We start from the raw sequence: 22727 nt of genomic DNA, 5'->3' as shown, positions 1-22727 counted from the left end.
AGCCAAAACTGGCTTTAGAGATCTGAATTGACGGATAATCATAGAAGAAGTAAAACAAGTGTGTGTAAAGTAACTTCATTCAGGGAATTACCTGGTTAGACTTTGATGAACTTATTTTTTAAATATCAAGGAAAAGATTTCTCTGTTGTGTAAATTATTCCAAGATTTAAAAAAACAAAGAAGTCTGTTCTATTCAGAGTATTTTATGAAGTTGGTGGAAACTTGATATCAAAACTGTGGAAAGAGAATCCAGAACAGTAAAGTAGACAACTTTATTTATAAGTATAAACATTTTTTTTAAAAAGATTTTATTCATTTGACAGAGAGAGACATAGTGAGAGAGGGAGCACAAGCAGGGGGAGTGGGGGAGGGAGAAGCAGGCTTCCTCCTGAGCAGGGAGCCCGATGTGGGGCTTGATCCCAGGACCCTGGGATCATGACCTGAGCTGAAGGCAGATACTTAATGACTAAGTATGAAAATTAAAATTTTTGCCGTAGAACTTGGAAGATTATTCATAAGTTTGAGATGTGACAAAGGTGGCATCACCAAACAGTATGAGAAAAAGGTGCACAACAGAAAGCGGATAATTATACACACTACATTACATCAAAATAATATTCTATATAAGTAAAGAGTTAAATATTATTGCCATTAAAAAAAAACTAGAGTATGTAATATCACAATGAAGGAAGGATCACAAATCTTTAAGGAGAGGATACATCATTTGAAATGGCACAGAAAATCTGGCTATTAGCATTTTACAGATAATTTTTGATAATTATAACACTTTTCTCACTAAATTAAAGGCCTGATAAATTAAAGTTAAGTGACAGAACTGCTTAAAAGTGGGGAGTTGCTTTGTGACAGATAGATGGCTCAGGGTTTGGACATATTCTTGCTGACTGGAGAATTCTATTTGTTGGGATGCTGTGTAAAGGCCACTGGAGAGGTCTCTGTTCATTCAAGCAAAAATATACTCCTTTGTTCACTCCATATATTTGCCTTCTTATTTCATTCATGACACTCATCACAGTCTATGAGTATCTCATTGATTTATTGTTTTGTTTATGATCTGGTAACTCTGGAATGTATGCTGCATGAAGCTGGGGACTTTATCTCATCTCCACCCCCTAGATTGTATATAGAAGTCTATCAAGTATTATTCTTTTAGATGAATGAATAAATAAATAAATGAATAAATTCATTTTTTTCTCTAAGCCTTATGCTATTTACATGAAATGTAGAGGACATTCCATCATTATGGTTTATTCATAAAGCATATAATCTGTTTATACTTCAGATGGGAAATAAATTTGTCTAGAATCAAGGAAGGCAGAATAAACACTAATGTTGCATGTACTAAGAATATCAGGAACCACTCCAGCATCCTATAAGGCATCCATCCACAGACTTAAACCTGAACTCAACATATGGATAAAGAAGTAAAAGCTTTTGCTGCTGCAGGAGACTAGGAAAGAGCATTGCATAATACATCTTGATCATATAAAGTTAAGTTAATTATAGTGTATTAGTTATTGACCAACAAGTTGGTAGAGTTGAATACCAGTTCCAATTTACAATCCCTGTTTATCCTGTAAGGGAAATTTTCTATTTATCTTCAGAAATTACTTTGTAGTGAAATTTTATGGCATCAGGAAACCAATGGTAGCTTGGTAACCTGAAGGCTACCTCACTAGGAAAAGATGATCTAAGATGTCTGACTGAAGAACAAGACACCATTGTGAAAAGGCTCCTGTTTTTATTTTTGTCTCCAAAAATAACATTAACAATAAACAATGTTTTCTTCATTAATTCTCATTATTTCCAAACCCATCATTCTTAATATTTTGCTTATTTAATAATTTTATTTTTGTTCTTATACAAACCTAATGATACCCATAACTTTTGTCTTCTTGAATATGAGGAAACAATAATGTACATCACTTGATGTTTCCAGAAACTTTTTAAATAGTGTACACAGGAAGTGTTAGGCTGTTAATGTTTCTGGAAAATGAAGTATCTATTTTCATTATATACTCAGGGATGGAAGTGATTTTTTTTCCCCCTCTTGAAAGGCTTTCCATACATATAGCATATAGAGAATATTGATATTTCAGTGAATACTGATGCCATATAGAGAGCACAGTTGCAAGGAAGAACAGTATAGAACATTCAACTTAAGAGAGAGAGAAATACATAAAACATTGCCTGGCACATAATAGATTCTCAATAATATTTGTATAATAAATGAATAAATGCATTTCTGTTAAGAAATCAAGCAGGTAGCCCAGAATGAACCATGTAAATGAAAAGGAAATAAAATTGGGGAAGGAAATAAATTATCTATCACTTTCAGCGTATTAATTTGTCAAGACTCTTTGTGATTATCAATAAAGGTTCTGAAAAGAAATATGGATTTCCAACAGTGCCCAAAGAGAGGATGATAATGATTGGAACAAAGTAAAGGACAGAGTAGGTGGGCGAGACCAAACTGTCAGCACCAAGGTCAAGTTTTATCACTAGTTCTTTGGTGAGAGTGAATAGTAGAATCTGTCATATATTCTGATTTTTTTTCTTCTGATACATCATTCATGTATGCATGTAGTCATTTATTCATTTATTCATCCACCAACATTTACCAAATACTTTTATTTAACAAATACTTTCTATATGTCTCTATGTGCCAGGTACTCCAATAGACACTAGGTATAGCAAATGAACAAAACAGGTGGTCTCTGGTTTCATGATGCTTTTGTTCTAATGGGAGGATTTAGGCAACAAATAAAAACTCATTCCACATGGCCTTGAAAGTTCTAGTAATAAGGCAGGAAAAGAAATAGAAGGGATACGGATTGGTTAAAAGGAAATAAAATTGTTTCTCTTTGCATATGACCTAATTGTTTACATAGATAATCCCCAGGAATCAACCAAAAAAACCTTCCTAGAACTACAAGGTAAGTTCAGCAAGGTCAAAGGATAGTACAAACTCAAAATAACAAAATCAGTTGCATTTCTGAATACTACATGAACATGTAGAGTTTGAAATTAAAAACATGGTATCACTTACAATTGCTCCAAAGAAAAGGAAATACTGGGGTTTAAGTCTAATAAATATACATAGGATCTTTGTGCTGAAAATTACTAAATGCTGATGAAATAAATAAAAAGGCTCTAAATAAGAAGAGAGAGACATCTATGTTCATGGACATATATAAAGAGGTCAATTTGGCCTACATTTATTTATAGTTTTAATGTCTTTCCTATCAATATCCCTGTGGGGTTTTTGTTGTTGGTGGTGATATAGATATGTTTACTCTAAAATTTATATGAAAGAAAACAGATCCTAACAAAGATAAAAAACAATCTTGACAAGTAAGACTAAATTTTGAGATATCACTCTACCTGATATGAAGGCTTACTGTGTAGTTGCAGGAATCAAGACAGCATGGTATTATGAGAGAAATACCTAGAACCATGAAATAGAATCTAGGACCAGCAATCGACCCACACAAATATGCTCAGCTGATTTTGACAAGAGTGCAAAAGCCATTCAATGAGGTAGGATAGCCTTTTCATTGAATAAGCTCACATTTTTATAAAAATTAACTCAACATGGACCATGGGCTTAAATGTAAAATGTAAAACTAGAAAACTTTAACAGAAATAAATAGTGAAAAATATTTTGGACCATGACCTAGGTACAGAGTTCCTAGACTTGATCCAGGATCAAATCATAAATTGGACCTAGTCCAATGAGAGTTCTTTGTAGTCTATGGATATTATCCTTAGTTGGATATGTAGTTTTCAAATATTTTCTCCAGTCTGTAGTTTGTCTGTTCACCTGATTTACATATTCCACTAACAGCTAGTATCCAGAGAATACAAAGAACTCTCAGAACTCAATAGTAAGAGTTGCTTCTGGGGGAGGTCGCAGAGTAGAAGGACCCTAGGCTCATCTCATCCCATGGACACAACTAGGTAATGCCTACATTAGTCTAAATAACCCAGAAAATGACTTAAATACTACCAGGATGACTCTCCACACCTAACTGTAGAGAAGAGGCCACACGAAAGACTATAGGAATGGCAGAGACATGGTTCAGAGCCAAATGGACCTATGGGACTGTCTGCAATGGAGGGACACTGTGAGCTCAGAGAGGGGAGGGGAGTAGACTCCAAACTAGGCACCTTAGGCACAAGAGGCCCACACTGGGAAAATGAATTCCCATAACATTTGGCTTTGAAAACCAGAGAGGCCTGGTTTCAAAAGTTTTTATAATCAGTGGGATTTAACATCTGGAACTTTAAAAAATCAGAGGTTAGGCTCTGGGAACCAAAGGTGATAGGAAAATGATTCCTTGTCTTTAAAGAGGAAGCTCAACCAATAGTTTCACTGAGATACAGCATAGAAGCAGTAATTTGAAAAATGTCTGGGATATACAGAAAGAAGATTTATTTAATAATAATTAAATAATAAATAATAAACCATAGATTTATTTATTTAATAATCTCAGAGTGTATGCTGGAGGGACAGGAATCTGTGAGAGACTTCTTGAAAAGGTGGTGGGCATTTCTCTCCCTTGACCTCCAGCCTAAGTAAACTGATATGTGCAGGAATGAGCACAGTACTAACACTCTCCACCTAGTTTGCAAAAGTGTGTCCTGTCCTTGTGTTATTCTGTACACTTGCCCCACCCATCCAGGCTGGCTGCAGTTTCCTTCCGAGAGTGGGTCAGTGTGGACTTTGCTAGCATCCCATGACGTATCACTGTATTCACTTGCAGGCACACCCTCCAACATGCCTTTGACAGGAGTCCATCCAAAGTGGTACCATCAGCCTGGCAGGGTACAAGTAACCTCAACAGGGGCCAGCACCACTCCAAAATGACTCCTGCCCTAAAGAGATGGGATGATAACCACACATCAGTCTACCTGCATCACTAGCAGTGGGCTGAGGACAGACACAGGGTCAGACTACAGGCCCTGTACACTGCCAAAAGCTTCTCAGGAGACAATGCAGGAAAAGTGCCCTACAGTTTGGTGCTACTGCATCTCTGGAAAATGCCTAGTCTGATCTCAACTGAAACCCAAGGCAGCCCCAAACTGGCCCATTAACAACATAGAGACCAAACTCTGCCTGCTACAGACAAAAAGAACCATTGCAGACAACTGAACTGAAGACAAATACACCCTAGTCACAACAGCAGGGTACATGCAACACACATAGAAGACACCCCTAATGTGCCAGGTTTTGGTGAACAGGGGACATTGCTCTACAAGGCATGACAGAACCTCTTCTTCATAAGGCCACTACTTTCAAGAGCAGGAGATATTGACGACTTTTCTAACATATAGAAAAATATGTAGAGAGTTAGAGAAAATGAGGAGACAAAATAATATGTTCCAAGTGAAAGAATAGGATAAAATCACAGCAATATTGCTGAACAAAGAGGAGGTAAGCAATATGCTTGACAGAGAATTTAAAGCAATGATCATAAAGATATTCACTGGACTTGAGAAAAGAGTGGCAGGCCTCAGTGAGACTCTCAACAAAGAGATAGAAAACATAAAAAGGAATCAATTAAAGATAAAAAACTCAATAAATGAAATGAAAAATACACTAGAGGAAACAAAAGAATGGAACAGTGCCCTGGAGGACAAATGAATAAAAAGCAATCAAGCTGAACAGGAGAGAGAAAAAAATAAAAATAAAAAGTGAGACTAGATTAAAGGAACTCAGTGACACCGTCATGTGAAATAACATTTACGTGGAAGAAAAGAGAGAAAAGGGGGCAGAAAATTTATGTGAAGGAATAATAGCTGAAAACTTCCTGAATCTGGAGAAGGAAAAAGACATCGAGATTGAGGAGGCACAGAGAGCCTGCAACAAAATCAACTCAAGGAGGTCCATACCAACACACATAATAATTAAAATGTCAAAAAGTAGGTATAAAAAAAGAATTTTTAAAAACAGCAAGAGAAATGAAAATAGTTACTTATAGGGGAAACCCTACGAAACTATCAACTGATTTTTCAGCAGGAACTTTGCAGGCCATAAAGGAGGGCCAAGGTAAATTCACAGTGCTAAAAGGAAAAAAATCTACAGCCAAGAAAACTCTATCCAACAAGGCTATCAGTCAGAATAGATGCCGAGATTGAATTTCCCAGACAAGCAAAAGTTAAAGGAATTCACCACTTCACCACCACTAAACCAATCTTACACGATAAGTTAAAGGGAACTCTGTGAGTGGAAAGGAAAGACCATAAACAAGACTAAGAAAAGTAGGAAACATAAAAGCAGTAAAATTATGTTTGCCTATAAAAATCAGTCAAGGGATTCACAAAATAGAAGGACATAAAATATGACACCGTATAACTAAAATATGGGAGGGAAGAGTAAAAGCTTAATGTTTTTAGAAAGGTTCAAACTTAAGCAACCATCAGCTTTATATAGACTGCTATATGAATAAGATGTTATATATAAACCTAATAACAATAACAAGTCAAAACCCAGTAATCAATATGCAAAAATATAAAGAACAAGAATCCAGGTTAACACTAAGGAAAGCCAGAAAAACCTGGAGGGAAGAGAGTAGGAGAAAAAGGAACAGAGAAAATCTATGAAAGCAGCCATAGAACAAGTAACAAAGAGGCAATAACTGCATACCTATCAATAATTACTTTGAATGTAAATGGACTATATGCTCCAGTCAAGACACTGGATGATAGAATGGTAAAAAGGCAAGACCAGTCTATATGCTGGCTACAGATTTCAGACCTAAGGCACATGCAGATTGAAAGTGAAGGATGGAAAAGCATTTATCATGCAAACGGATATCAAAAGAAAGTTGGGGTAACAATACTTAATATTGAACAAAACAGAGTTTAAAACAAGACTAGCAAGAGACAAGGACATTGTATAACTATAGAGAGATCAATCCAACAAGAAGAAATAATAATTGTAAATATTTACACACTCAACATGGGAGTACCCGAACACATAAAGCAACTATTAGCAAACATAAAGGAAGAAACAGATAGTAATACAATAATAGTAGGGGATTTTAACATCCTTCTTCCATCGATGGAGAGAACATTCCAACAGAAAATCAACAAGGAGATAGTGGCTTTTAATGACACATCGGACCAGATAGGTCTAACAGATATATTCAGAACATTCCATCTTAAAGTAGCAAAACACACTGTTAACAGTAAAACACATTGTTCCAAGTACACACAGAACGTTCTCCAGAATTAGTCACATGGTTGGCAACAAAGCAAGTATCAATAACTTTAAAAAGACTGAAGCATTACTATGCATCTTTTTTGACCACAACACTAGAAATCAACCATAAGAAAAAAATCTGGAAAGACCACAAATATGTTAATATTAAATAATATGCTACTAAACAATGAATGGGTCAACCAAGTAATCAAAATGTAAATGAAAACCCAATCGGCCAACATATTTGGAATACAACAAAAACTGTTCTAAGAAGTTCATAGCAATACAGGCCTACCTTCAGAGGCAAGAAAAATCTTTGAGGCATCTAAATAGTTCAGTCAGTTAAGCCTTAGACTCTCAGTTTCACCTCAGACCATGATCACTTGGGTCATGACATTGAGCCTTGTGTCAGACTCTGTACTCAGTGGGTAGTCTGCTTGAAAGATTCTCTCCCTCTGCTTTTCTCCTCCTACTCTCTTTCTCTCTTCAAATAAATAAATCTTTAAAAAAAAGAAGCATGAAAATGTTCAAATAAACAATGTAACTTTACACCTAAAGGAGCTAAAAAGAGAACAAGAAGCAAAACTCAAAATCAGTAGAATGAAGGAATAATAAAGCAAGAACAATGACAACAACAAAAATAGAAACTAAAAAAAGAAAAATTTGATCAATGAAACCAGGAGGTGATTCTTTGAAGAGATCAACAGAACCAACAACCTTTAGCCAGATTCATCAAAAAAACAAACTGAGAAAGGACTCAAATATACAAAACCAGAAGTGAAAAAGGAGAAATAACAACTGACCTCACAAAAATACAATTTATTATAAGAGAATATTATGAAAACCTACATTCCAAAAAAAAAGGACAACCTATAAAACATGGTTTTCTATAAATTCCAGAAACATACAGTCTACTTGAACTAAATTAGGAAGAAATAGAAAATCTGAACAGACCAATTACCAGCAATGAAATTGAATCAGGAACAAGTTAAGGTTGTTCTCTCTCACTGTATTTATTCAAAGTCCTAGACACAACAATCAGACAACAACAAAAAAAAATAAAGACATCCAAATTGATAAGAAAGAAGTAAAATTTTCACTATTTGCAGATGACATGGTACTATATATAGAAAACCCAGAAGACTCCACCAACCCCCCCCAAAAACCTACTAGAACTGATAAATTCAGTGCATTTGCAGAATACAAAATCAATATACAGAAATCTGTTGCATTTCTATGCACTAATAATGAAGCAGCAGAAAGAGAAATTAACAATCTTATTTACAATTGCATCAACAATAATAAAATACTAGGAATAAACTTAACCAAGGAGGTGAAAGACCTGTACTCTGAAAACTATAAAACACTGATGAAAGAAATTAGAGATGACATAAACAAATGGAAAGATATTTCATGCTCATGGATTGGAAGAACAAATATTGCTAAAATGTCCATACTACCCAAAGCAATCTACACATTTAAGGCGATCCCCATTAAAATACCATCAGTGTTTTTCGTATCTCTAGAATTAAGAATCCTAAAATTTGTGTGGAACCATAAATGACCCAACAGTAAAACCAATCCTGAAAAATAAAAACAAACCTGGAGTATTATATCCCAGATTTCAAGATCTACAACAGAGCTGTAGTCATCAAAACAATATGATACTGGCACAAAATAGATGCTTGGATCAATGGAACAGAATCGAGAGTCTAGATATAAACTTATGGTTATATGGTCAATTAATTTTCAACAAGGGAGGCAAGAATACACAAAAAGGAAAAGATAGTTTCTCTAACAAATTGTGTTGGGAAAACTGGACAACTGCATACAAAAGTATGAAAGTGGACTCTTTCTCATATCATATGCAAAAACATACTAAAAATGGTTAAAAATAAAATTACTTTATGATCCAATAATTCTACTACTGGTTATTTACCCAGGGAATACAAAACACTTTTTTCAAAAGGTTATATGCACCCTTATGTTTATTGCAGCATTATTTACAATACCCTAAATATAGGAGTAACCTGAGTGCGCACTGATAGAAATGAATAAAGAAGTGGTATAAATGCACAATGGAATATTATTCAGCCATAAAAAATAATGAAATCTTGCCATTTGCAACAACAAGGATGAATGTAGGGGCTGTAATGGCAAGGGAAATAAGTCATTCAGAGAAAGAAAAATACCATATGATTTTACTCCTATGGAATTTAAGAACAAACCAAAAAATGGAAAAAAAAAAAAGAGAGAGAGAGAGAGAGAGAGAGAGAGATAAAAAAATCCCAGACTTAACTATTGAGAATAAACTGATGGTTACCAGAGGAGAGGTGGGTGGGACAATGGATAAAACAGGTGAAGGGGATTAAGAGTACTGTCACTTGATGAACTCTGAGTCACTTGATGTATAGAACTGTTCAATCACTATACTGTACATCTAAAACCAATATAATATTATATGTTAATTTATGCTGTAATTTAAAAAATCAACAGTAAGAGGGCGAAAAATCCAATTAAGAAAATTGTCAGGAGACATGAACAGTCATTTCATCAAGGAGGATATACAGATGGCAAATCTAAATTTATGAATTTGAAGAGATGTTAGCCTCATTAGCCATCAGGTAAATGCAAATTAAAACTGCAAAGATATATCACTATCAGCCTAGCAGGATGGCCAAAATAAAAAATAGTGATAACATCAAATGCTGGCAATCATTAGAATATACTGCATCACTCATATATTGCTGATGGAAATGTGAAATGGTAGATTATTATGGAAAAAATCTCAGAAGATAATTCTAAAATTAAACATGCCAGTATCCCTTATTAAATTATTGTACTCCTGGGCATTTATCCTGAGAAACAAGGACATGTGTACATAACAACTGGTACATGATTGTTCATAGCAGCTTTATTCATAATTGCCCCAAACTGAAAAGAGTGCAGATGTTCTTCAATAGGTGAACGGTTATAGAACCTATGGTACAGCTGAACCATAGCAAAGAAAAAGAACAAGCTATTGATATATGCAACAACTTGCTTGACTCTCCAGGGAGAAAAAAAGCTAATCTCTAAAGTTTACATAATCTATGAGTCTATTAATATGATATTTTAAGATAACAAAATTGTCAAAAAAGGAGAACAGATTTGTGGTTCTTAGGGGTTAGGGATGGGATCGAGGAATAACTGGGGGTGTGAGAGGTGGGTGTGTTTATAAAAGAGCAAGTGAAGGATCCTTCTGGTGACAGAAATTTCTGGCAATTTGACTATGATGTAGATATATGAATTTAAACATTTGATAGAATTGTATAAAACTACTCATACACATACATGTACACACATACACACATAAACAAGTACCAGTAAAAAAGGAGACCTATGAATAAGGTCAATGGATTATATTATATCAGTACAGTGGTTATGATATGCTGCAGCACTGTACGATGATACCATTGGAGGAAACTGAGTAAAGAACTTAAATGATCGCTTTGTACTATTTTTTTACAACTAGATGTGGATCCATAATTACCTTAGCAACAACTAGGACAACAACAAAAACAAGAAGTGTTAATTCCCATTTTGTTTGCATTCTTAGTCAAGAATGCTTAACAATTCAGTCAGGGAGTCTTAATCCTTAGTCCCAATCCATTGTCTCTGATGAGTTGACAGTCCCTCAACTACAAATAAATACTCAAGGATCTTCACCAGTATATTAAGACTGCATAAACTTTACCTTTTAATCCCTGTCAAAGATTTTTTCTTTCTTTTTACTGTTATAAATAGAAGCAATTTCCCAAGGTTACTTGCAATGAGAGCTGCTATTCTATTTATTCATGACTGGACTACAAAAACAATGCAAGGCAGACCAGGGCTTTTACTGAATAAGCACCAGCCTAAGAGAGTTGAACAAACAACCTCCATCTATTTCAAATGATTACTGAAACCAAGAATGGAATAATGAGAGAATAAGCATAAGGTATTAATTGAGGCACTGTCTCCATTCCTTCCTGGGAAAATGCAGAAATATAAAACACACTCAAAAGGATACACTGAAATCCCTTTAGAGATGCCTTTCATTTCACTGGGAGACAGGAAATGACTTAAATAGATTTTATGGTATTCTTGAAAAATAAATTACCTTGAGTGATGAAATGGTGTAAATCTTAGATAGTGTGTTCTGTGAAAATCTCATGGAGAAGTGTTCTCTAGCTGCTGATCTTTATCTAAAAATAAACAAAGAGCAGCAATTACTCATGGCCCTGTATAAAACGCTGATCCATTGCCATTGAATAATTTTTTTAAAAATTCTGAAGTATTCAGTATTTTGTTTGCAACACCTTTCCCGGCATGACTATACTCCTCTACATAAATAAAGACATTTGTGCTTTCTTCGAGGCAGATAGTTTAATAGATAGGCTCTTTCCCACCACACGGTAGTCTTTCCCTTCTTAACTTGGCGGTTCTTGTTTGGATTTACATATTTGCTTCTTATCAAGCTTTCTCCATTACTATACTATTGAAATATCCTGCCTTTCTATTACAGTGTTCATGAATGAGATATAACATCGTCGTTCTAGGTCTTCTGCCCTCATCCTCCTCCACGCCAAAATGGATTGTCATTTCTCTGTTACTCCTAGAATACTTGATTCCTATAAGAAAATGTTAATCTTATATTCTATTTTCTACATTATCAAAATGTTTAAATTTGCCATCAGTTGGCAATTTGGAATGTTTATAAATTAGGTTCCATGTTAGAGAACATAATTCTACCTCTCCGCCATTCTTAAAAACATTCAGGTTTCCTGTTTGTTTTCTTCACTAGAGAGTGACTCCCCTTTAGCAGCTATTGAAGACCTTCAGTTCATTATATCTGTAACTATATTAACAATTATAACCTCTTTTGACTTGAAAAGCCACTTAATTTTTTAGAAAGAAGTGAATTATAAAAAAATCCTTTTTTGGGGGGCTATAACTCTCAGCAGAGTATCTGGCTCATATAGTCAAAAAGAGAGATGCTGATTTGATAATAAACTCTCTATAATACTTTGCTCAAGGTAGGAAATCTTACCTAAATATGGATTGTTGACATGGTGAAATATGGCATAAATTTCCAAAAAGCCATTGAATAGCTAAAGTACATACTTTCCAGCTGTAACATAGATAACAGAAAACATTTGTTTATGGTTGTGTTAGATAGTATGTGCAGCTTGAGGTAGATTCAGTTATGGATTTACTACGCAAAATTTAACATTTATAGATTTTCATTCATGATCTCCTCATTGTAGTAAGAAATAAATCATTTATTAATCTTGTAAATTTATAGGAAAACATGGAGCCCTTTTACACAGATCATACTTGATGAGATTTGGAAGCATAGGTGAACACAGTCTTAACTGGAGTTCCGATCTAGGATGTAAATTTCAGCTCTTTGAGAAATGGTGGGCAAAACTCACAAACCATATCTTTGAGGCAAACGCTTTGGTAGAGTGAGTTTGAAGGCAGGGTTTTCTGAGACACTTTGTATTAAATTAGAAAGTTTTAAATTTAAATAGACTTTTGAATACATTATAGACAAAGAAAGAGAAATTCTATTTTAAACCCAGTTTACAGCAGTAAACAAGTAATATAAATAATTTTATACATAAGAATTTACATAGGACTAATGTAATAAAAGCCAGATTGAGTTTTGCTGAAACTTGATAAAGCTTGAAGTGATTTGATCAAAAGTAGAGGAGAAAATTTCCAGTGAATTCAAGATGGAAAAATTAATGCAGTCAAGCCCATTCCTATTTTTTGAAATAATTCAATTAATTCATTATTGAGTGCCTATGATATATGCAAGGATTGTTTGGACACCAGAATGAATGAATAAATCATGTTAATGGTCCAATATTTTAACTAGTTCCTTGGACCAAACATTTAAGATTTTCATAAACATTTATTTTACTATGAAAAATGCTTGCCCACCCATCTGAAAAGTTCTTGTATCTGTTCTCCCCATTTAATTCTCTTCCTCCTTCCCACCCCCAAGATTCAGGTCAATTTCTGCCCCCTTTTTAAATAGTCTTTTCTAACTTCTTTTGTGCACATTTTTAATATATTGTCTGATAAATAAATGCTTTTTAATGTGATATCACTGATGTAGCCAGCATTCAAAATATACTTCAAATATGCCTTTAAACACATTCTTTTTTTTTTTTCTGCCGAAACACATTCATTTTTATGAGAGTAAAAATATGAGTCTAGTACCAGGTAATAAAAGAAGTCAAGCAGAAGAGGTGAAATATAGATACCCCTAACTAAAGAGTTTCTATAATTCAATAGAGAGAGAAAACTACATAAAACTTTAAAGATAAATATATTTCAACTTAAAAAGATTATGTGATTGCAAGAGTCAAATCTATCCAGTAGAGTTGCCAGACTTATCAAATCAAGATACTGGACACTCAGTTAAATTTGAATTTCAGATAAACACTGAATAATTTTTTAGTATAAGTATGTTGTTGTTTATCTGAAATTTAAATTTAACTAGGTTTCCTGTATTTTGTCTGGCAACACTAAACTTGAGATGTAGTTCTCTTACCCTGGTTGATTCTGAAGGCCAACGTTGGCTTCAGTAATGGAGAAGTTAGTGGGCACACTGCCACTTTGTGGCAGCCAAGAGCAATGACATTACAGCTCTTGAGAGCGGAGAGGTGGGAGTCCAGATATCAGACATTCATTTTCATTGTGCAGAACATATCAGGTACCAAAATAAGGTAATGTGCCCTTTAAAGAAAGAAGTATGGAAATCGCCATGCTTCTCTCACATAACATTAGTTTGGATTGGCACGATGACAAGAATTACCTACTTTCTGAAGAACTGATATTCCAACATTTCCAGATATGGTTTTGAAGAAATTGGGAAAATGACTTTACCAGTAAATATTGCCAGTAACAATATGTAAACTGTTCTCATGGAATAAATGGGGAACTGCATATAAGAACATGATGTTTTGCATTGCCAATCTGATTTTGTTTTATTGGGTAGCATCAAATCAATATTTGGTCTTACAGTATCTTTAAAGCAATTGGTTTTACCAGTAAAGAGAGAAAAGGATAAAAAAAATTCCTGGAGGTCGCATATCAAGTCACTAGTAGAGCTGGAGAGAAGAGTAATAATTTCCTAACTTCTGACACTTGAAGCCTTTCATTAACCCAGAATCCCTATTGTTTTCTGAAATGAATCTCTTTCAGGCTTCCTAAAATATTAGTTCAGAATTAACTAGCCATACATGTGGAAGTGATAATCTTATGATAACTTAAGACATCCTGTTGAAACTGAAAAAAAATCCCAAATAAATTTCTCAGCTATCTTCAGAATCTCGAAAGTAAATAGAACTTTAAAAAATTCATTTGCTCTTCTCCTCTCTCCTGGCCAATTTATTTTCATGTTCTTTGGAAAAATGAGTATGCTTGAGGGATAGTGATTTTTTTAATTCACACAAGAATATATTGAAAGTTGAGAGTAAGCTATCAAACACTTATTTACTAACACTTTGAGAAGCTTTAATTAAGCTTGAATTTCATGTGGCTACACTTGAATACTTAAACCTAGACAATAAACAAATATATACCAAATCATTATTTTTATTCATATTAGAAACTATAACTAAGTATAGTCTATGTTGAAATATTTAAAGCTGCTCTTACCCTAAAAAATATGAAGAGATTAGGCCCGGAGTCTGTTAAATTTAAAAAAAAATAGTAATAGTTAATCTAAGAAAAAAAATCATGGTCCTACTAATCATCAAGCAGAGACAAACACTGGTAGATTTACCAGAACTACAGTTGGGTATAATACTTTTTAAAGATTGTTTCAGCTTAATCCTGATGGAAAGTTACTCAATAAATTAAATTTTTAGTAATTTGTCTACAGACAGTAGAGAGTTTGAAAAATATGCATAGGTCACATTATTTAGTTTACCAATCTGCAAACATGTCATATAATCCTATGATAGAAGAAAAAGGGCAAGGTCATTCTGGCCTTAACACTCACTGGCAGAGCCCTTGACCTTGTGCAATGATCTGAATGTTCTAGAAAATAAGCAGTTAGTATAGAGAAGACAGATAATATGAGACTGGGTGGGAAATGACTGTGAAAGGAATCTATTCCACTAGCACCAGTTCCTTTGGGATATCTAAGTGATTTACAGCCTAGGAAAAGATGACTCTAATGAATTCAGACAAAATCAGTACTACGTTGGAATGCTTTTCTAAAATACATTCTTGTGTCACAAAATAAGTTGATAAATTGCTGGTGGTATTGGAAAGTGTTTCAATTTTAGAAGTAGTCAATTATGATCTCTGGATCTCTTTTGCCTTCCTCCAAAAAAAAAAAAAAACCCACAAAAAAACCTGCTCCTAGGTTTTTGAATATAAATGCAAATGTATGTTTCTTTCTTTCTGTTATCTATTTTGTCTACTGTTATTTCATTTTGGTCAGCCTTTTGCAATGTCCCCTCCCCCTCTTCGGTGTCTGAATAGTATTCAGTTCCATTTGAATCACTGCCTTCCCATTCTTAATGTGGATGATGTCATAAAAATGATGTGTGCATGAAGAGTTTCTCTTGGAGCTCATGCAACAAGCCACAGTAATTGTCCTATTTTGACAATGAAGAAAATCTTGAAGCATATGAACACTCTTAATAATTCACAGACACCCAAGTCACTTTTGAAACTCGACTTCATTTTATAAAGATGCAGTCCTAAGAGATAGTACATGAACTCAAAAGAATTATTTAAATTCAGCTCTAAAGAAAGTGGAATCCAATAACAAAATTGAGGGCAAGACCATTCATTTAAAAATGTAGATATATTTTTCTGTGTTTAGAAGAAATAAGAAAATACAAGCTCAGAAGCTCCTGACAGTTAAGAGTATTATTTTGATAGCTGGTTCAGTTTTGATAGCATGTGAGCAATTATTTCCTTGGGAAGAGCTAAAAATTCAAAACAATACCATCATCAAAAATTTGCCTTTTCTGATCAACTAGTATGAATTACTAGTGACTAATATGAACAACCTATGGAAAGTTAATTTCAGAACTGAAATGATTAAAAAACCATGGTGAAGAGATTCATAGCTTCATGCTCTGAAATGCTGGCATTGTTCCTGGAGCTATGCAGGGCCTTCAGAATTATTAATAATGTTTAAAAAGTGGACCTGGAACAAAAAATTCAAATTCGACCCAGAAATACAAAACAGATCTTTCTTCTATTCATCTTACTTTCCATGTTGTTTCATCTGATTCCAATTTTTATAGCATAAAATCTGTTTTTGAGCCTTGCAGTCTTTCTCACCTGCTTGTGCATGCGTGAAGCCCAAATTTTCCTAACTCCCAATTATTGGCACTGAGGCCATTTTTAATGCTCTAGTTTCTCCATTTTTAAATGCAGAAATGAAAAAGGTGAGAAATTGACAAGTAAGGGTAAGGCACAGCAGGGGAACATCAACGCATTCTTTGGGACATTGCTCAGATGTCACTTCCTATATCAAGCTTTTATGGACCTCCCCACACATCCAGAGTACTAGCTGATCTTCCTCTGAGTTCCCATAATCATCCATGGATGTTAGGCCCTCACTACACTATGAGCTCCTACAGTGAGCTATTCTTCTGCTTCTTATTTGCAACCATAGTGCCTAGGACTTTGGTCTTGATAAATGAGTGAAGGTATGAATGAATGGAAAGATCTGCAAAGTACTTGGAATCTCCCTGTTCACCTACTCAAAGTGGCAAAGTAAATTAGTTTTGGACCAAATGTTGAGCGGTCTAATTAAACACCCAAGTCTGAGTGATTTCGAAAAGTTAAAAAGCAAAAAGAAAACAAAAACAAAACAAAACAAAACAAAACTTGTAAACCTGGTGAATATAGTTTTCAATTTAATATATAGGCAAACTTTCATTATTGTCATATTAAAAAACTGTCTTGTGTATTTCACTGTTTTTCTGAATCTTTAGGGAGTGTGTGGTTAATGGTCAATACTGTTGGTTACAGGTGACAGAAATCATCTCTAACAAACTTAAGTTAAAAGAAGGAATTTATTGGCTCACAAAAGTGTGTGGAAGTGCTGGCCTGGGGCCCCAAACAAAATTAGAATTCTCTTTCTCTTTATGCATTTTCTATTTGGCTTCATACTCTCCTTCTACAGATGGATTTTCTTCCCTTCTTCACTGTGAATGGAGATCATAACCATATTGCAGTATGGGCTTCACACTCCAAGATTTCCACCCCCAGAGATGAAAAGTGTTCTCACAAGCTTCAGATATAAAATTCCAGGAAGCATTTATGTAGTCTAGCTGTGCTTCTATCTGAACTAACCGCTGACAGAGATGGTTTTTTTCCACCCTCAGTTACATGACTGCCTTTAAAATTAGGCCAAGATCTAATCATAGAAAAAGAAGGGGTACATTGGGGACAGACAAAGACAATGGCTAATACAAGGAGAGATGTCACATTTTGCTTTATTTGTTTGAAAAGAACCCCTTAATAATTCCAACCATGCTGAGAGAGGTGTTCAAGTCAACCAGTATTGTGAGTCATATCAAATACCAGCAGAGGCTGTTCATGGAGGCCGAGAGGGCTCCAAATGGAGATGTTGAAGAGAAACCCCATAGCACAGGGACCAGGAGAAAAGTAAAATCTTGAGTCACAAAGAGAGAGGAAAAAGGAATTCTTTTCAGCCAAGAGTTCTTGTTTGTGGAGCATAGTGACCATCACCAGAATGTTGCTTTCCTTAGATACTGAGGCTGTATTATGAGAAATATGGACTGCCCAGTTTAATTATATTGCTGATTAAAGGGCATCAAAAAATTGATTTTGTGACATACACTGAGGAAATAGTAAGTCAGCAGCAGACATTTTCTCAAGACTTTTCTGAACTCATTACTGTCACATTGACAATGAAGTTGAAGACTGAGCTTTGAGCCTAGATATGGATAGATATAGTAAGCAAATAAGTACTTTGAACTAAATTTTACTAAATTTTTACTTTTAAAAACTTTACCCAAGTTTATATTCTTTACAAATTACCCAGCTTTTTCTCCTTTCTTCCTTCCTTTCTTCCTTCTTTGTTCTTTTTTTCTTTCTTTCTTTTGTCTTTCTTTCTTAAAGATTTCAAGCCAGAATGGTGTGCTGTTCTGCAGAGCTGGCAGTACAGAGCGCCAGCTCAGACTTTTCTCTTATTTTCAGCCATCTACGGGAATAGTTCACTCACATTTAAAAAGCCAACTTTACTATAACTATTGTACTGTGAAATCTCTTTCTAAATCTTCCTACTTAACAGATTTCCTTATTATACCATTAGTAAGAGTGATAAGATCAGAGCATAGTTACATTCATTTTGAATTCTTTGTACACAAGTCTTGACTGGTGTATGATTAAGTATTTTAAAGTATTCATTTTTATGAAAAAATGGTGGTTTTAAAAAGAAAAAATTGGTAGTTTCAGGTAGTTCTTCCTGCATGACAATCAGAAATACACTTGGACATACAATCTAAGTTACTAAAATCCAGGCATTGGAATGATTGATCTCTTTCAAGATTTCATTCAGTGTTTCCTGTTTGTGACATTAAAATAGTAAGTAAACATCAGGAATAAACTAAGACCTTATATCAAATACATATTTTTATAGGCTTTTAAGGAGGTAATGCCTTAACATAAAGTTGTCTAATAATGGAAATTCAAGACTTTTTTTTTTTTTTTTAAGATTTTATGTATTTATTTGAGAGGGAGACAACACAAGCAGGGGAATGGCAGGCAGAAGGAGAAACAGGAACTCAATCATGACCTGAGCTGAAGGCAGACGCTCAACTGACTGAGCCACCCAGGTGCCCCTCAAGGCTCTTTTAGATGGCACTTTCTGTAAAAAGGGCAGTGAACTTTCCTGCATCTGTGGCATCCATCCATGGTGTTGGATATATTTCTGTGGAACGTCTTCTTCATTCATTGTTTCATTCAGCAAATATTTCTCACACAATTATTAATTCCACAGAGTACATTATTTAAATCTCAAGGGCAAGCCAATTTGTCATCTCTAATTTGCTTCTAAGACCTCAGAGCCATTGATTCAGTCATGATATTGATATATTAATGATGAGTTTCTCATTTGTAAGTGTGAAACATGACCAGATATCAGTGTTGGCCACATTTAACCAATTTGGATAAGTAGGATGGTTTTAATTTAGTGAGTTTGATGTTATGAAAACAAAACATATTTTTCTTGTATAATGGTTTATATACTGCAGTTCCCTATCTGTTCATTCATCGTGGTCTCATTGCAAACAGGAAGTAAACAGGGGAAAAGCTGTAGGCCTCTTTTTGTTGATGAGCTCAGAGAGGTGTAAGAACATGCAGGGTCATGATGTGAATAGATGAGAACACCTGACCTGATGTTAGGCCATCTAAATTCAAGGTCACTCTCCCTGAAAACCTGTTGTATCACATCAATCAGAGAAAAGAGGAAACTTTCTGGTCCAGTATCATCTCCTACTGTTTCCCTCTAGTTCCCTCTAGTTCATAACTGTTTTACTCCAGTAAAACAGGAGAACCCTTAAAATAACCATTGCCCCATCAACTCAATGTCTAAGGCAATACAGCTAGTCCAAAACAGCATTATTTAAAGACAAGATTTTTTTTTATAATTTTTTATTTTTTATAAACATATATTTTTATCCCCAGGGGTACAGGTCTGTGAATCACCAGATTTTTATGAATTCCAACGAATCTTGAAGACTACTCTCTTTGGGTCATTTGCTTTTCTTGCTTATTTGAATTTAAACATCTACAGACAATTCTGGCAAAATAGGATGTTTTCTCTTGAATTCTTAGCTATGTCACTGATTAACTATGAAGATAGAATTACCTCTGAGGTTAAAGCAAACCCTGGAGATTTAGTGGTTTGCTGCACGCACTTCCTCTAAGATTCTGGTAGTTCACGTTTGTGAAGTTTCCTTGACTGAAGTTACTTGATATGGAAAACAAACTACCCTAATCGAATTCAGTAAGCATCCCACATTTTCCTACTTGGGCAACCTGGAAATCATGCCAGTTAGCTTCTTTAGGACTTCAGTATTGTGACTGGCAGAAGACATAAGGAATTAAAACCAAGCAAAATAAAATGAAAAGGTCATATCAAATTAATAAACAAAATAATAAAAATGCTGGTCATTCTGAAACTTCCCTCTAGTACATGCATTTTAGATAGAGGCTTGTATTTTATTTTTGGCACACTAATAAATATTGAGTTTGAATGTGTTCCTTTTTTTTCTCAATGTGCTTGTTGTAAAGCAATCCCATGCAGTCCTCAAGAACAGCCACAGAGTTTCAGGACTGGTGTCCTCCAGTCTACTCATTTCTCACCACAAATCCTTTTTGGGGGAAGACCAATATTAACAAGTCATTTAATAAAGCACATGTAATTACTCTGCCTAATGCAAGCCTGGCAGTTGTGAGAGACGAGAGCGGCAGTCTACCTGCTGGTAATTGAATAACTCCTTCACATATAAAAGGAATATTGAGTATTTTCCCCTTACAGCACAAATGAAATCTAATCTACTCCAAATACCTCCATGGGCCTTATAAGGATGTTTTCTTCAAAAAATCTTATCCAGTGCTATGCTTGAAACGAATTGAAGTCATTTTCAAATATTGACTAGGTATCAAATAAAACCCTTGCCATGCCATCTATGTCTAAGAGACTATGGTTTGATCATTTTCTTTTTTTCTGAACACTCTATAAAACATATCACATATCTGAACCACCATAAAACACTATTCCTTCCACCTTGCCAATTTCAAAGTGCTCCTTGAAATAGGTTTATAATTTGCATTCTCTATTTCCTTTCTTGATCTTCTTTGGGAATCAGCCAAACAAATTTTAGCTAAATTTATTTGCATTTATTAATGTGTCTAAGCCTGAACATTTCTTACTGAAAGGAAATCACGGGACCAGAAAGAATAAAACTCAATTTTTGGCTGAGACTCCAGTAGCATGGGGTAATATTAGTTGAAAAATAGAGACTGAGGGAATGTAAACTCTAGTTTATTCAGTTCAACTGAGTTTCTTCCTATTAAGGTACATTCTGTTAGATAGCTTTCCTCCCACTTACTAAATAACTTAGTTCTGACATCATAAAGAAAATTACAATTCACATCACCGAAGCAAATGTCACCCAAAGATAGCTTGCTATTTTAAATAATATGGAAACCACACTGGGATGACAGATTAGCAAAACAATCCACTTTATTTTTAACTGCTTTTGATATGCTCCAGACCATGGATATCAGGCAGAGGAATAATGGAAAAGTTATTATTACTATTATTTTTTACCTTAAAAACACACCTTCATACTATTCCTCAACCCTCACCCCTAACTTTTTTTGAACAAAATTGAAGAATCCAACTCTTCTTTTCTTGCCAGAAAAATAGTCCTGGGCTGAGTTTCAGGTCTCTATCACTGGTGTTTTTCCTACAAGAGCACTCCCAGGTGTATTTCTAAGCAATGTCCCTTCTGTCATTGGGGGAGTTTGGGAAAGTTGCATTCTTGGTGCCATGTTAGCTCAGGGCTCGACTCAAATACTGAAAGGCTCTGTCGTTTGTCTTTGGCTCTCCATCTTCAAAAAGATGTGCTAAGGCTCCAAAGGAGACTCACATTTCTGTCACAAACCAACAACAGAAAACCAGGGTCACACCTCACACTTCCCAGTTTGTATCAGATGGCATTGCTCAATGTCCTGGGATCTTAGGCAGGGTTTCCAGATAACACCATTGTTCAATACCAAATATCTATATTTCACTCCTCCAGTGAAACTGTTTGCAGGGGTAACAAAGAAGAAGTGGTCCGCAACAGTTATGATTACCTGTCTGTTTAAAGAACTTCCATTCACCATTTTTTTTCTTTTTTTAGGGTTAAGTATGCTAGCAAGAAATTGTTTTAGTTTTCCTCCTGAGAATATCTTGACTTTCTCTCATTCTTGAAGGATATTTTTCTCTTGATACAGAATTCTTGTATCCCTTTAATCCCAGTGGTTTCAGTTGAAAAACTGGCTAGGTTCAAATTGTTATTCTCTATAGGTAATGGGTTTTTTTCTCTCTGGTTGCTTTCAAAATTTTCTCTTTGCCTTTTGTTTTCACAAATTTAATTATGGTAAGTCTCGGCTTAGTATTCTTTGGATTTATTCTCTTTGAGGTCTCCTCAGCTTTTTGAATGTGATGTTTATGTTTTCCACCGAATTTGGAGAGTTTCCAATCCCATTCTTTCTTTCCTTTTCTAATGTGACTCCATTGGTATAAATATTAGAGCGCTCATTACTGTTTCACAGATTCTTGACACTATTTTCTTTTTATTGGTTTACTGTCTCTCTGTTTTTCATACTGGGTAAATTCTACAAATCTCACTCACTGTGAGAGTCTACATATCAGCTCACTGATTCTAGTCTCTGTTATCCCCATTCTATGACT

This window comes from Mustela nigripes, chromosome 3 (assembly GCF_022355385.1).
Source record: "Mustela nigripes isolate SB6536 chromosome 3, MUSNIG.SB6536, whole genome shotgun sequence".
Taxonomy (NCBI): Eukaryota; Metazoa; Chordata; class Mammalia; order Carnivora; family Mustelidae; genus Mustela; species Mustela nigripes.
The sequence above is the reverse complement of the archived record's forward strand: the minus strand, read 5'-3'. Positions refer to the sequence as shown.